We start from the raw sequence: 14818 nt of genomic DNA, 5'->3' as shown, positions 1-14818 counted from the left end.
TCCATCATGAATTCTTTGGAATTGTTTTAGAATTTTATATTAATCAGAATAACTGTCCTTCACCATTGATCATCATGACAATATTGCTCTTAATGAATACAATGATTTCCTGTTTCTGTTCACTTTATTTTGCACCAGTTCATTTAGGTATTCCTATTCCCTTCATAATTTCTTTTATCACAAAAATATGTCATCATAATTATATGCCCATTTAGCCATTTCCCAATGGAAGAGTATCTCCTCAATAACCAATTCTTTGCTAACACAAAAAGAGTTGTTGCTATAAATATTTGTGTACAAATAGGTTCTTTCCCCTTTTTTCTTGTAATCTTTTTGGGTTTCAAAGCTAGTAGTGGGATTTCTGGGTCAAAGACTGTACAGCTTTTTAGCCTGTTGGGCATAGTTCCAATCTGTTCTCTGGCATGTTTACACTAGTTAATAACTCCACCCACAGTTTTTTCTTATAGCTATTTGCCCTTAGACCCTTCAGCATTTGTCATTTTTAATAGTTGTGAAGTAGTACTTCAGATTTGTTTTATTTAAATTCCTCTAATTATTAGTGATTTAAAGCATTTTTCATGACTATAGATAGCTTGGTTTTTTTTCCTTCTTAAAACTGCCCATTCATTTATCTTTACCCTTTTCAGTTGAATTATGGTCATTTTTTAAAACTTTGACTCAGTTTCCTGGATATGTTGCATGTTGGGCTTTATTAGAGAAACTTGCTGGCTCTTTAAAAATATTGCTATATTTTCTATATTTTATCAAAATATAGTTTTTCTGATTATCTGTCTTAATTACATCCATTTTAATTTTGATTGGTCTGAGATCATGATTAGTACCCTTGTCTTTTTTTATTTCAGCTAAAGTGTAATGGATTCTATTCCAGTTCCTTATTTTAATTATGTGTATCTTGCTGCTCCAAATGTAACTCTTGGAAACAGCATATTGTTGGATTCCGATTCCAAATTCATTTTCTATCTGCTAGTGTTTTGTGTGTGTTCATCCTATTCAAATTGAAGACTTGATTATTTTTATTTTCTTCTCTCGCATTTTCTTCCAATTGCCCTCTTCTCTTTTTCATTTTCTCCTCAAAAGTCTGTTTTGCTTCTGGCCCACCTCCCTTAAACCATCTTCCCTTTTATCATCCCCATTCTCTTATCCCCTTCCCCTCCTGTTTTTCTAGTGTGTAAAACAGGCTTCTCTATCCAACTGAATGTGTGTACACACACACACACACACACACACACACACACACACACACACACACACACATGAATACACATATATTTTTCTTTCCTATTTGAAACAATTGTGATGAGAGTGAGTTTCAAGCCTGTCTTGACATCACCACCACCATGCTCCCTTTCCCCACCACTATAAAATGTTTTCCTTGTGTGCTTCTGCAAGAAGAATTTCCCCATTTTCTCCCTTCTTCTCTTTTCCAGAGTATTTCTCTTGCACCATAATTTTATTTTGAAATCTTCCCAGGATGGATTCCCTCACTCCTATGTCCTCGTTATAATGTGGACTCCTTCTAACTACTCTGATAATGATAAAGTTCTGAGAAGTTGCATACCTCCTCTTTCCATTTAGGAATGTCATCACTTTTATTGAATCTTTTATTATGTACCTTTTATGTTTACCATTTTAGACTTCTTTTGAGTCATGTATTTGAGAGTAAAACTTTATATTCAGTTCTGGGCTTTTCATCAGAGATACTTAAACATTCACTAATTAAATGTCCATTTTTTTTTCTCAAAAGAATTATATAGAATTGTGCTGATTGGGTATTACATGATTGTATATTCTTAGTAGCCCAAGTCCCTTGCCACCCAGAATATGATAGTCCAAGACCTATGGTCCTTTAATATAGAAGATACTAAGTATTGTCTGATTCTAATTGTAGTTTTACAATATTTAAATTATTTCTTTCTGAATGCTTGTAATATTCTTTCCATGATTTAGGAATTCTAGCATCTGGCTTTAAAATTGCTGAGAGTTTTCATTTTGGGAATCTCTTTCAGAAAGTATACAAATGGGTTTTTTTTTTCCTTTTTCCTTCAAATACTATTTTACCTTCTGTGTCTAAGAAATAACAGAAGTTTATTTTTTTCTGTATAAAATGTTTTCTTTTATGTTTTATTTTCTTTTATTTTTCCCTCAGTTATATATAAAACGAAGTTTCAACATTCACTCTTAAAATCTTGAGTTTCAAATTCTCTCCCTTCCTCCCACACCACTCCTCCTCAATGAGAAAAGAAGTCATTTGATATAGGTTAGAATGTGTAGTCATAGAAAACAGTACCACAAAAGTCAAGTTATAAAAGTAAATATAACACTCCACCCTCCCGCTCCTGGCAAAGAAAAGAGAAATCTCAAGAAAAATAAAGTCAAAAAAGGACTATGGTTTAATCTGTATTCAGACAGCTCTGTTTGGGGGACTGATATTTTATTTTATTTTTGCAATTACATGTTATGAACGTTTTGCAGCATTCATCCACATGCATATGCATATTTTTAAGTTACATAATTTCTTTCCCCCTTATTTCCAACTTCACCCCTCCCCCAAACTCACACACACACACACACACACACACACACACACACACACACACACACACACACACACACACACAAATACCCTGACACTCAATGGTGAACAGTGAGGTAAATAATGTCCATACACATTTATGATTAATATGTTTGTTTACAGATTAGTCATTTCTGGTATGAATGATTAGGATTAAGGGAAAAGACAGAAAACCATGAGATAGGAGAGAAATACATGAGACATTTTTAAAAAGTGAACATTGTGTTCATTCAGATTCTGTAGGATTTTTTGTTTTTTGTTTTGTTTAGTTTTGCTTTTCTTCCTCTAGATGGGGATAGCATTGTCCTTAGCCAGTCTACTAGGATTTTCCTAGCCTATTGAACTGCTGAGAGGAGCAGCATCCATCAAGGTTGATCAACTCCCAGTGCTGTTGTTAATGTTTAGTATGTTCTCTTGGTTCTGCCCCCTTCACTTAGCTTCAGTTCTTGCAATTGATTCCATGCTTCTCTAGAGTCTGACTATTCATGGTTCCTTATAGAACAATAGTACTCCATAATATTCGTATATTCCATAACTTGTTCAGTCATTCCCCAATGGATGGACATCCCTCCAAATTTCAATTTGTTGCCACTACAAAAAGAGTTGCTATGAATATTTTGGAACATGTGGGACTTTCCCCATTTTTTGTGATTTCATCTGAATATAGACTTACAATTGGCTTTGCTGGGCCAAAGAGTATGAACAGTTTTATTGCTCTTTGGGAATAGATCCATAATGTTCTCCAGAATGGTTCTATCAGGTCACACCTCTACCAACAATACCTTAACATCCCAATTCTCCAACAATTTCTTTTTGTCATCTTAGTCAATTTAATAAGTGTGAGGTGGAATATCATAATTGTTTTAATTTGCATTTCTTTAATCAGTAAAGATTTGGAACATTTTTCATATGATGGATAGTATGCTTTATTATAAGTCCTTCAGAGTTCTTTTTTGTCACAGCATTGCTGTCTACTGACTTTGTCCTATTCTTTCTTTCTGCCACAGTAGCTTTTTATATTCAAATTTTCTCTATTTACTTGTTTATTTTCAAAGCCTATTCATTTATTTGGAATTTTAGCTGAACTATGCTCACCTAGGCAGGGTGATACATTATTCTAAACTTTAGATTTTTTAATACTGCTATTTTCTAAGCTAGTTCTGGAGGTGTGGGATCTGCCAAGTTTTCAGTGCTTCTAAGGTGGTAGAATCTGGAAAGAAATGTAGTCACTGCGTCCCTGGTCTACACTGTGGTCTTTACCAAGGAAGGGTCCCTGTTCTACTGCCGCTTCAAATGTTAGCACTCCTCTTGTCCCTGGAATTATGATAAGGACCTGTGCTCTCAGTGATCCTTTCTACCATGGAACTGTGACCCAAAATGTCTCTGGACTCCCATGGCAGCTACCTACAAAACCATTGTTAGAATTGTTGCTTTGTGTGACATGTGCTGGCTCTTATCACAAAGTCATGGATGTCTCCTTATGGCCTGCTAAGTTGTCTTAGACTGGGAAAAATGTCTTTCCTCAAAGTTTTCTTCACCCTGCTAATCCAAAATTTGTATGATGCATTATTTCAAGGTTGTTTGGAGAGAAATATTATAGTTATTTGAAAACATATTATATACAAATATGAAGATGGTCTGCTTTTCATCATTTTGCCTAAATTCTCAATATGTGCAGGGAAAGGGAAAAGAGATGAACCAGATACTAAATGTTTACTATGTGCTAGGAATTTTTTAAGCACTTTCTAAATCTCACTTTATTAATTTTTATGACAACCCTGGGATTTAAGTATTATTATGATCACTATTTTATAGTCGAGGAAACTGAGGCAAATAGAAGTTAAATAATCTGCCCAGGGTTCATGTAGTTAGGAGATGACTGAGTCTGGTCTTGAACCCAGTAATTCCTGACTCCAAACCCAGCCTTCTAATCTGTGCCAGTTGGCAGTTTAACAAATGAGGCAAGTAGGACTATTTTGTTGATAAGTGTACTGCTTATTCATAGTTTAATTATGTTCCAAATTTTCCCATTTCTAACAAATTTACTGTCATAATCATTTTCCATCTTCTCCCTTCATGTTATCAGTGAGCTACTGACAAAAATGAAATAGTGGGCGGTAATATCATAGGAGGCAAGAGAATATAAGGGGAAAAGAGAGCTTGCAAAGAAGAATTATTTTATTCAGCAAAATGTTAGTCAGGGTCTTGAGTTGAGTAGATTAGTGGGACAGGGGGAACTATGGAAGACATGAGGAGAGAACAGAAGGTTTGAAATAACTGCGGTGAGAGTGGACTAGAGTAATTGAAAAAGTCCCTTTTTGGCTCAGTGGAAATGAGAAAAACCTAAATTGTTAGTAGGCCCAATCAGCCTATTTTTTTTTGACTTTCTGAAGTTCAGTTTAGCATGAGCAGAAGAGAAAGATCAGATGACAAGAGTAACACAGAGTAAGGATTATGGGAAGGTATGAGGACTGATAGAACAAGGGAGCAAGGGATTTGGGAGGAAATAACAATGTGGAGTCCAACTGACAGACCAAGGCACAGACAAAATTAGAAGTATGTGGCCAGAAATGACATGATGGCTTGGGAAAGAAAAGAGGGGGAAAGGCAGTGGCAGTCATGGTAAGCACAAAGAATACTTAGTAGCAATAAGGCAGAGAGAGAGAGAGAGAGAGAGAGAGAGAGAGAGAGAGAGAGAGAGAGAGAGAGAGGGAGAGATATGGAGTGATACTCTGGGGCCATATTAGACTTTGCTTATTTTGTTATTTTTTTTAAAAAAGTTTCTGATTGGTTAGATCTACATTTCTCAGATGTAGATTGCCATTTCTCTATCCAATAGTGTTGAGTTAGGAGGTGATAATTATAGAGTTTTAATTGCCATTATTGAATCCTGTATTTAGGACACCTGGGCCTAAATTCTGGCTCAGAATTTCTGTGAGTCTTGGTTTCTTCATCTAGACAAGACAAAACATCCTGAACTAGTTACATCACAGATGTGTATTTGATTTTGTTTTGCTTAGAGGACTCTTCTCATGAACCTTCCAGCAATGGAATATTATGAGCTTTTAAGAGACTGAACTCAAACCCAGGGGGTATTAACAGTGTTACTCGTGATTCCCCATAGGAAAGGTCCTGGGGAGCTTGTTTGGGAGCAGGACTGATAATGGGTAATGGGGGACCTTGTAGTGACTTAGAAGCAAATGGAAATATTTTGGACCTGGACTCAGTTCTCAAGAATCATGGATTCTTAACTGACTACTGCTTAAGCACAAGAAAAGGGATGAGAGGGTGACAGGGAAGATGAGGTAGATTAACTATGGATCTACTTAGAGTCCTCTTCTTTTGACATTTTAGTCAAAATAGTTCCAGACCAGGAATTAGTGATACCTGAACTAAAATCTGACCTCAGAACCTCTGTTTGCCTCAGTTCCCTCAAATTATAAAATGAAGATAAGAATAGAAGCTTCTTTGCAGAATTGTTATGAAGATCACATGAGATATTTGAAGAATGTTGAACACAGTGCTTGGCATGCTCTTGTTCTCTTCCCTTCCATTCTTCTTTGTCTACTTTATTCCTGTTAGACCCTCAGTGAGAGAAAATGGTAAAAGGAGAGACACTTCAGGTCTCTTCACTGACTAAAGTCCAACAACACTTATTCCCACAGTTATTGGCTCTCAACCGTCTTCAAAATGTTAAGTTTAGGTGAAAGGTTAAGAGATTATAATTCTCTTATAATTATTACTATAGGTCTCAAAATGTCAGGAATCTCAAGTATCCGATGGCCTAGGGCAGATAGGAGTGAATTTGGGGGTCCAGTACAGCAGTAATTGACCCACAAGGACACACTTGGCAATGCTGCCCCATTTAAAGGTAATTTTACTGGGTTTAATGCTAGATAGAAATTGTACTTAATTTGAGCTTACTTTCCCTAGAGAATGCGTTAGTAGGGGGATAGGTGTGACCCCAAGGGAGGTAAATGCTTACACTTCTGTTCTAGATACTCCTTCAAAGATAATATATTTTTGTAAAAATACTATTTGACATTAATCAGTTAAATTAAACTAGAGGGGAAGAATTGAGGAGGTTTGACTAGAATGAGGATTCAAACTAATGACAATAGAGAATGACAAAATAACCATCAATGTGAACTCCTGGCCTGACAGGCTCCTACACTAAAATATCAACCATCATCATCATCATCATCATCATCATCATCATCATCATCATCACCTTTCCTGTGCATACCCCTGGTGTTGAGTTCCATTTTGAAGAGAATTGACTCCGAAATTCATAGACCTTTGTTGTGGCCACAAATAAAAGTGAATTTCTTAAACTGGTACAAAAGGATTCCAACTTTTCATCTTTTACTGCTGTGATCCACACCTTTTCCTTTGGAATATTAGTCAAGAAACACCATGGGGCTGTGCGGGGGACAATATGTCAGTAGGCTCCTCTTTTTTGTGAAAAGTTGCAATAATCATACTTAGTGGGAGTCCACTAAGATTATTGCTAAAAGTTATCAGTATGACAATATTGCCAGAAAGCTGAAAGTCTGTGAAAAGCAGGAAAGCTACATGGTAAGAGTCAACAACAGCTAAAAAGACCACGGTCCTATATAGGCACTGTTGAGTTGTATGAATTGTGGACAAGGCTACTAAACACTTGTCTAGAGGCAACAACAAGAAAGGGGCTCAAATGTTCAAGTCCCAGACCATCCTGGGATGACACTGATACCAGTCTTTCTAAGACTAACAAAAAAGGAAGTAAATTATTTAAATAGTCCCAAATTGAAGAAATCATCATTAAACTCCCTAAGAAAAAAGTCTCTTTGTCCAGATGGATTTACAAGTGAATTCTACCAAACATTTAAGGAACAATGAATTCCTATTGTACATAAACTATTTAAAATAATAGGAAAGAAAGGAATTCTAACAAACTCCTTTTATGACATCAACATAGTACTGATACCTAACCAGGAAGATCCAAAAGAGACAAAAAGAAAATTATAGACCAATCTCCCTAATGAATATTGATGCAAAAATCTTAAATAAAATTTTAGCAATGAGATTACAGCAAGTTATTACCAGGATAATACACCATGATCAGGTTGGATTTATACAGGCAGGCAGCATTGGTTCAACATTAGGAAAACTCTCAATATAATTAAACATAAAACCAACAGAAACTATATGATTATCTCAATAGATGCTGAAAAAGCCTTTGATAAAATATAACATCCATTCCTATTAGAAACACTAGAAAGCATAGGAATAAGTGGAGTTTTCCTTAAAATAATAAATAGTATCTATCTAAAACCATCAACAAAAATTATATTTAATGGGAATAAATTTGGAATATTTCCCATAAATTCAGGTGTGAAACAAGGATGCTCATTATCACAATTACTTTTCTTTTCTTTTTTTTTTTTAGTTTTTTTTTTTGTTTGTTTTTGCAAGGCAATAGGGTTAAGTGGCTTGCCCAAGGCCACACACCTAGGTAATTATTAAGTGTCTGAGACTGGATTTGAACCCAGGTACTCCTGACTCAGGGCCGGTACTCTCTCTACTGTGCCACCTAGCCAACCCACTCCAAGCCCAATCCTCTATCCACTGCTCCACCCAGACACCCCACACCATTACTTTTCAATATAGTATTAGAAATGCTAGTAGTAGCAATAAGAGAAGAAAAAGAAATCGAAGGAATCAGAAGAGGCAATGAGGAAACAAAACTTTCACTCTGTGCAGATGATATGATGATATACCCAAAGAACCTGAGAAAAATCATTTAAAATGCTCCTTGAAACAGTTAACAAATTCAGCAAAGTAGCATGATATAAAATAAACCCACATAAATCATCAGCATTTCTATATATAAACAACAAAGCTCAAGAACAAGAGATAAAAAGAAAATTTTCATTTAAAATAACTATATATAACATTAAATACTTGGCAATCTATTTCCCAAGACAAACCCAGAACGTGTATAAACACTTTAAATAAAGCTCTCCTCACCCAAATAAAGTCAGTTCTAAGTAATTGAAAAATGTGAAATGCTCATGGTTAGATAGAGCTAATTTAAGAAAACTGACAATTCTACCCAAATAAATTACTTATGCAGTGACACATCAAAGTACCAAATACATAATTTACTGAGCTAGAAAAAAATAAGAAACAAAATTCAACTAGAACAGTAAAAGGGCAAGAATAGCAGGGGAACTGATGAAAAACAATGTAAAGGAAGGTGGCCTAGCTCTACCAGACCTAAGGAAGCAGCCATCAAAACTGCCTGGTACTGGTTAAGAAATAGAGTCATGGATCAGTGGGTTAGGACGGGTTCAAAAGAAACTGCAGTAAATGACTACAGCAATCTACTACTTGACAAACCCAAAGACATCGGCGTCTGGATAAGAACGCTCTATTTGACAAAAAATGCTGAAAAACTGGAAAATAGTTTGGCAAAACCTAGGAATAGATCCATATCTCACACCCTATACCAAAATAAGGTCAAAATGAGTACAGGATTTAGACATAAAGACTGATACCATAAATAAATGGCCCCCCAAATATCTGATCTATGGAAAAGGGATAAATTTATGATGCAACATGAATTAGAGCACAAACTGCAAAATGAATGATTTTGACCATATTAAATTAAAAAGATTTGCACTAATAAAATTAAAGCTGCCAAAATTAGAAGTAAAGCAGAAAGCTGAAAAAACAGTCTTCACAACCAGGAGTTCTGATAAAGGTCTCATTTCTAAAATATATAAATTTATAAGGTCACAAGTCATTCCCCAATTGATAAATGGTCAAAGGATATAAACAGATAGTTTTCAAATGAAGAAATTAAAGTTATGTATAAACATATGAAAAATACCCCAAATCACTATTGATTAGAGAAATGTAAATTAAAACAACAATGAGGTATCATCTCACACCTATTAGATTAGTCCAGATGAGCAAAAGGGAAAATAATCATTGTTGGAGAGGTTGTGGGAGGACTAGGGCATTGATGCATTGCTGGTGGAGTTGTGAACAGATACAACCTTTCTGGAAAGCAATATGAAACTCTGCCCAAAGAGCAATAAAACTGTTCCCACTCTTGGACCCAGTAATTCCAATTCTACAATGATATCCAGAAGAAATTGTAAAAACTGGAAAAATTCTTACATGTCCCTAAATATTCATAGCAGCCCTTTTTGTAGAGGCAAAGAATTGGAAATTGAGGGGATGCTCATCCATTGGAAAATGGCTAAACAAGTTATGTTACATGAATACTATGGAATATTATTGTTCTATAAGAAACAGTAAATGGTCACACTCTAGAGAAGCATGGAATGAGTTATAGGATCTGATGCTGAGCCAAAGGAGTAGAACCTAAAGAACAATTTACACATCAACATTATGAGATGAACAACCTTGATGGAAGCAACCCCTCTTGTGAGTCCAGAGAACTTGGACAACCAGATTTGACAGATTATGGACTATATTTTCCCCAACCAGAGGAAGAAAAACAAAACAAAACACACGGGAAAAAACCACCCCCTACCAAATCTGTTGAACATTTTATAAAAATTATGTCTTATATCTCTCTTTCTCTTACTCCCAATTCCTCATGCCAAAAATTACTAATTCATAAACATGATTAACAAATATGTATATAAAATGCTAACCTTACTTTTCCCTGATGAGGGGAAGGGGGGTGGGAAGGGAGGGTGGAGGGAAACTTTTTAACTTGGAAATATACATGTACAAGTGAATGAAAATAAATTTTCAAAACCAAAAAATAATATCATATAAAAATACTTATTCCTTATAGTGGCTGTGATGGGAACTGAAGGGAAAAAATTCAAATATATCCAGGACTAATATTAATTCCCATAAGTAATGTCCACATGGGATAAATACAGAGCAAAGGTTTGAGCCCTAGGGCTAAGCATCAGTTTTCACCCACCTTATTCCCTCCCAGTTCACCCTTAAAAATATTCTCTTCAAATGCTTATTTACTTCCACTAGGAGGAAAAAGCATCTGCAGTCAAGAATACTTCGGTTCCCTCAAATAAATGATTTTTGAGTCTAAATGAGCATTTATTAAAAGCCAACTATATACCAGGAATACTGTTGGGTGTTAGAGATTACAGGGCAAAAAAGAGACTGTTCTTGCATTCCAGGAATTGATATTCTCACATGCACACCTACAAGTACAGATCAAATAAATGTAAATTCATTTCCATGGAGGTCTGAGAAGTTAGGATAGTTTTGAGGGAAAAATAAAAAACCTTTGATAGGAGACTGGACATTTGAGTTATGCTCAAAAAAATTAAAGATTCAAAGAAGCAGAAAAACCTCAGTTGCTCCCTATTCACATCCTGGAAATGAAATATGAAGAAGATATACAAGGGAATAGCATTAAATCCAAATAATCTTTCCAGGCTAAGGATCATCCATAAAATTTCTTACCTGAGAACTGAAAGCTTGTTTTAAAAATCATTTCAAAAAGTAGTTTATTAAATCCACAAATACTTGAACTATAGATGAGAAAATGAATTTATAATCATTTCTGCTACACTACAATTGACTATGATTCACTCCTGTTAACTAAAACATTTGTATATAAAAGTGTTCTCTGGGACAAAATTAAAAGAAAGCCCTATGGATGAAAGGCCTATTCACACAGAGATGATTAAAAAGAAAATCAAGTTTTGTGAAACTCTCATAAAAAGAAATTTTATATTCCCTTGAACAGTGCACTTTAGGACAGCCACATCTCCAGGCATGGAAAGTTCCAAGTGAAATTGGGCCTCAAACAATAGAAACCCAATCTCCAACATGGCTGTGACTGACAACCTTGAAGTTAAACTGATAACAAGAAATGTAATTCATCAACATTGAGACTATAGAAGGGCTCCCCCTTCCTCAAGGAAAGTTGAACCCCTTCGGGGTATTTATGCCCCATTCTGAGAGTACATATTTCAATATCTTGCAGTTGCTGGAACTTTGGGGAGTGTTTTTCTTTTTTTTCTTACTTTTCATGACCCCATTTGGAGATTTTTTTAATGACATATTTCTTTTATTTTTCCAATTGCATGTTATAAAAGTTTTTCAACATTCAACCACTTTCATATTTATGTTACACATTTTTCTACTACCCGCCCTCCCTATCCCTCTCCCCTCAGCAATGAACAGTCTGGTAAAAATTGGACATGTAGATTTCTGTAGGAGGGTGGTTTTCAGAGACAATCAGCAGCATCCTCCATGTTCCTCTTTTGTCTATAACTCAGTTGCATCTATAACTTTTATATATAAACTCAGTTGATCTATAACTCCTCCACTTCCGACACATTTATGCAGTCTCTATTTGCTCCCCACAACAGTCCTGCTGGGCCAGTGGCAGCAGCAGATGTAGCATCACAACAATGACCATCACATTATGATCGCCATTACTCCTGCTAAACGATATTCATGATTTTATGGTGGAGGAGCTCCCCTGAGGAAACTACAAATCAGCATCTCTATCCACAATTTTCTCTTAGAGCAATGTGTGGGGGTCATGAGAAATCAAATGATTTGACCAGCACCATCCAGTATAGAGGATAGTAAGGCAGAAACCCAGAAACTCATGACTTTTAAGCTAACTCTCTGTTATACTACTGTGTTATCAAAAGTACAATGAGTATCATTCTACAAGGGAAAATGAGGGTCATAGAATTTGAACATGTGGCAAAATTATATATTTGGTGAGTGCAAGAACCATAAATGGATGGCAGCTCATCAAGCTGTACCTCCTTTGCTTAAAACTCCTTGGGCTTAAAGATGGTGTGAAAAGATAGTGTTCTGGAAATAGTCACAGACCAGAATCTAGGTAAACTTTTCTCCATCACCAAAAAACTCCGTGACCCTGAATAAGTTAGTTTTGACTTCTTGGGTCTAATTTTCTTCCTCATTAAAATGACTTCAATGGATTTGAGGATAGCCAAGGCCATTTCCAGCTCCACCAGGCTCTGTTAAGGCCTGCAGTTTACTTTGTTCTCTTTGCTGCCAAGGACACATCTGTTGTGTGTGTGTTGTACCCCCAAGCCACAATAGAATTCAGGGGATACAGATTTGTCTTTGGCCATATATGAACCATCTGGTCCATTCAATAGCTAGAGACAAAAGTCATCCAAGGCAGCCTTGCTCCATGTAGACAAAAGAACATATAATTGATTTTTATCAATTTTGTTGGCTGCTTTGGTATCACACACACACACACACAGAAAGCTATTCAGGTCTCAAAATCAACTGCCCAGAAAGCTGCTAGCCCAAGTGGTCAAGGGCATGAAGAGTAGGGAGATTCCAGAAGGAGGGTAACTATGTAACTGCATGTGCCCTACCCTTTCTTTATGGGGATGCTGTATTGCCGAAAGGGTGCAGAAATGGGTCCTCTGTGTGGGAGACATAAGGAAGTGCAGGTGGAGCAGAGCCAGAATTCTGAGGGACAGCACCCATCCAAGAGTTGTCGCATGGTTATGGTACTTTGGTTAGCAGTGGCTAATTTTCATGTAAATGTGCTGAAGACTTTCCTGATTTTTTTTCTGGGAAACTGAATCAGAGGATTGGTGAAGATGACTGGACACTCAGGGACTGAGTCATGTTATAGTTGACAGAAATGTGGATTTAGGGTTTCTCAACCTGAAGTCAAGGTGGTTTCCACAAGCAGAGTCTGATCTGACTTAGGAGAAACATAGCAGGAGAAATACAGAGAAACTGCCCAGAGAAGCCAAGATGTCAGCAGGCAGAATGCAAATAAGAAAACAAAAGCTGAAGAAGTTGAGAAGTCAATTTAACAGAGAATCTGACAGAAACATAGCTCTTTGGAGACTTGGTGACCAAGAGGTTCTGCAGGTGAGATCTGGTGAGTTTATACTAGTGGAAGAAAGTTGGGATGCTGAGAGCTGATGGAAGAAGTCAGAATGCTCTGCTCTTTGACTCAACACTTAGGAAAAGGATGCTTTAGTCTCTAGGACCAGCTTTAGCAGTTCATCTCTTACCCTGCTACTACCCCTTGGGACTCAAGCAAATAATCCCATTGATTAACATTGATGACTATTAATGGGAAAAAGAAATATCTTAGCAAAGATCACACAGAAATATATCTCCAAAATTGTTCACTATGACAAAGTTTGACTTTTAATAGACAGCAGAATAGTTCCATAATAAGAAACAACAGAATTCATCAAACAAAAAGAAAACAAAAAACATGATTATTTATAATAATAGCAAAAAGCATTAGGAAATTGAAGCACTGATTTCTATTATGAATTGTAAAATGAGAAGCTATTTAATGCTATGTCAGAAACAGGAGCTAGTGTTTTACATTAGATCATATTATGTCTCAGTAAGCGTAATGATAAAACAAGAATGTCTCCTTCCTTCACTGTTATTTAACATAGTTCAAAGTATTCTCACTATAGTAGTAAAATATGAGAAAATAATTAAAGGAATGCTCACCGGCAGAGATGGGGGGGAACCTATTTTGTAGGAGCTTTTAGAACTTTAGAAAAGTTTAGAAAACTAGTGAACTTAATTTATGAAGTAAAACCAATGAAGTTATGATGTTAATTAAGACATACTTGGTCACCCCATGTTTTCCAGTCCTCTAAATCCTAACTAATGAAGGGAAAAGAACTCTGAATAGGGCAATAACTTCTTTGAAACTGACAAAAGGAATTTTATCCAAAATAATTTTAAGCTTACATTTTTGTCACATGTATCAAAGTTCCAAATGATAAATAATATACATATATATGCATATTTATGTATATATGTATAAAATCTCATCACAGAGAGAGAATGAAAGGAGCAACCATTCACAACTATGTGCAGGCCAAGAATTCATAACCATATGAAAGATATAGGTGCCCATCAAAAATAATATAGACAAAATGAATTATAAAAGTCAAAAAAACTTTTGAATGAATAAAACCAAAATACTGAAAAGGAAAGAAATTGTTTATTGTTTAAAATATGTTTTTGAATCAATATACTCAATAAAAGCCTTTTGTCCAAGACATATTTGGAATTCATATCAACATTAAGGCAGATAGGTATTCTCTGAAAGGAAAGTTATAAAATAAAACAGTCCTGAATAAGAAAGGCAAAGTATTGAGTAGCATAAAATGTTCCAAAATACTAATGATGAAAAAATATTAACTAAAATAATTATGAGGTGCCATCTTATATAAA

The sequence above is a fragment of the Macrotis lagotis genome, chromosome 4 (genome assembly GCF_037893015.1).
Source record: "Macrotis lagotis isolate mMagLag1 chromosome 4, bilby.v1.9.chrom.fasta, whole genome shotgun sequence".
Taxonomy (NCBI): domain Eukaryota; kingdom Metazoa; phylum Chordata; class Mammalia; order Peramelemorphia; family Peramelidae; genus Macrotis; species Macrotis lagotis.
Note: the sequence above shows the minus strand (reverse complement) of the source record.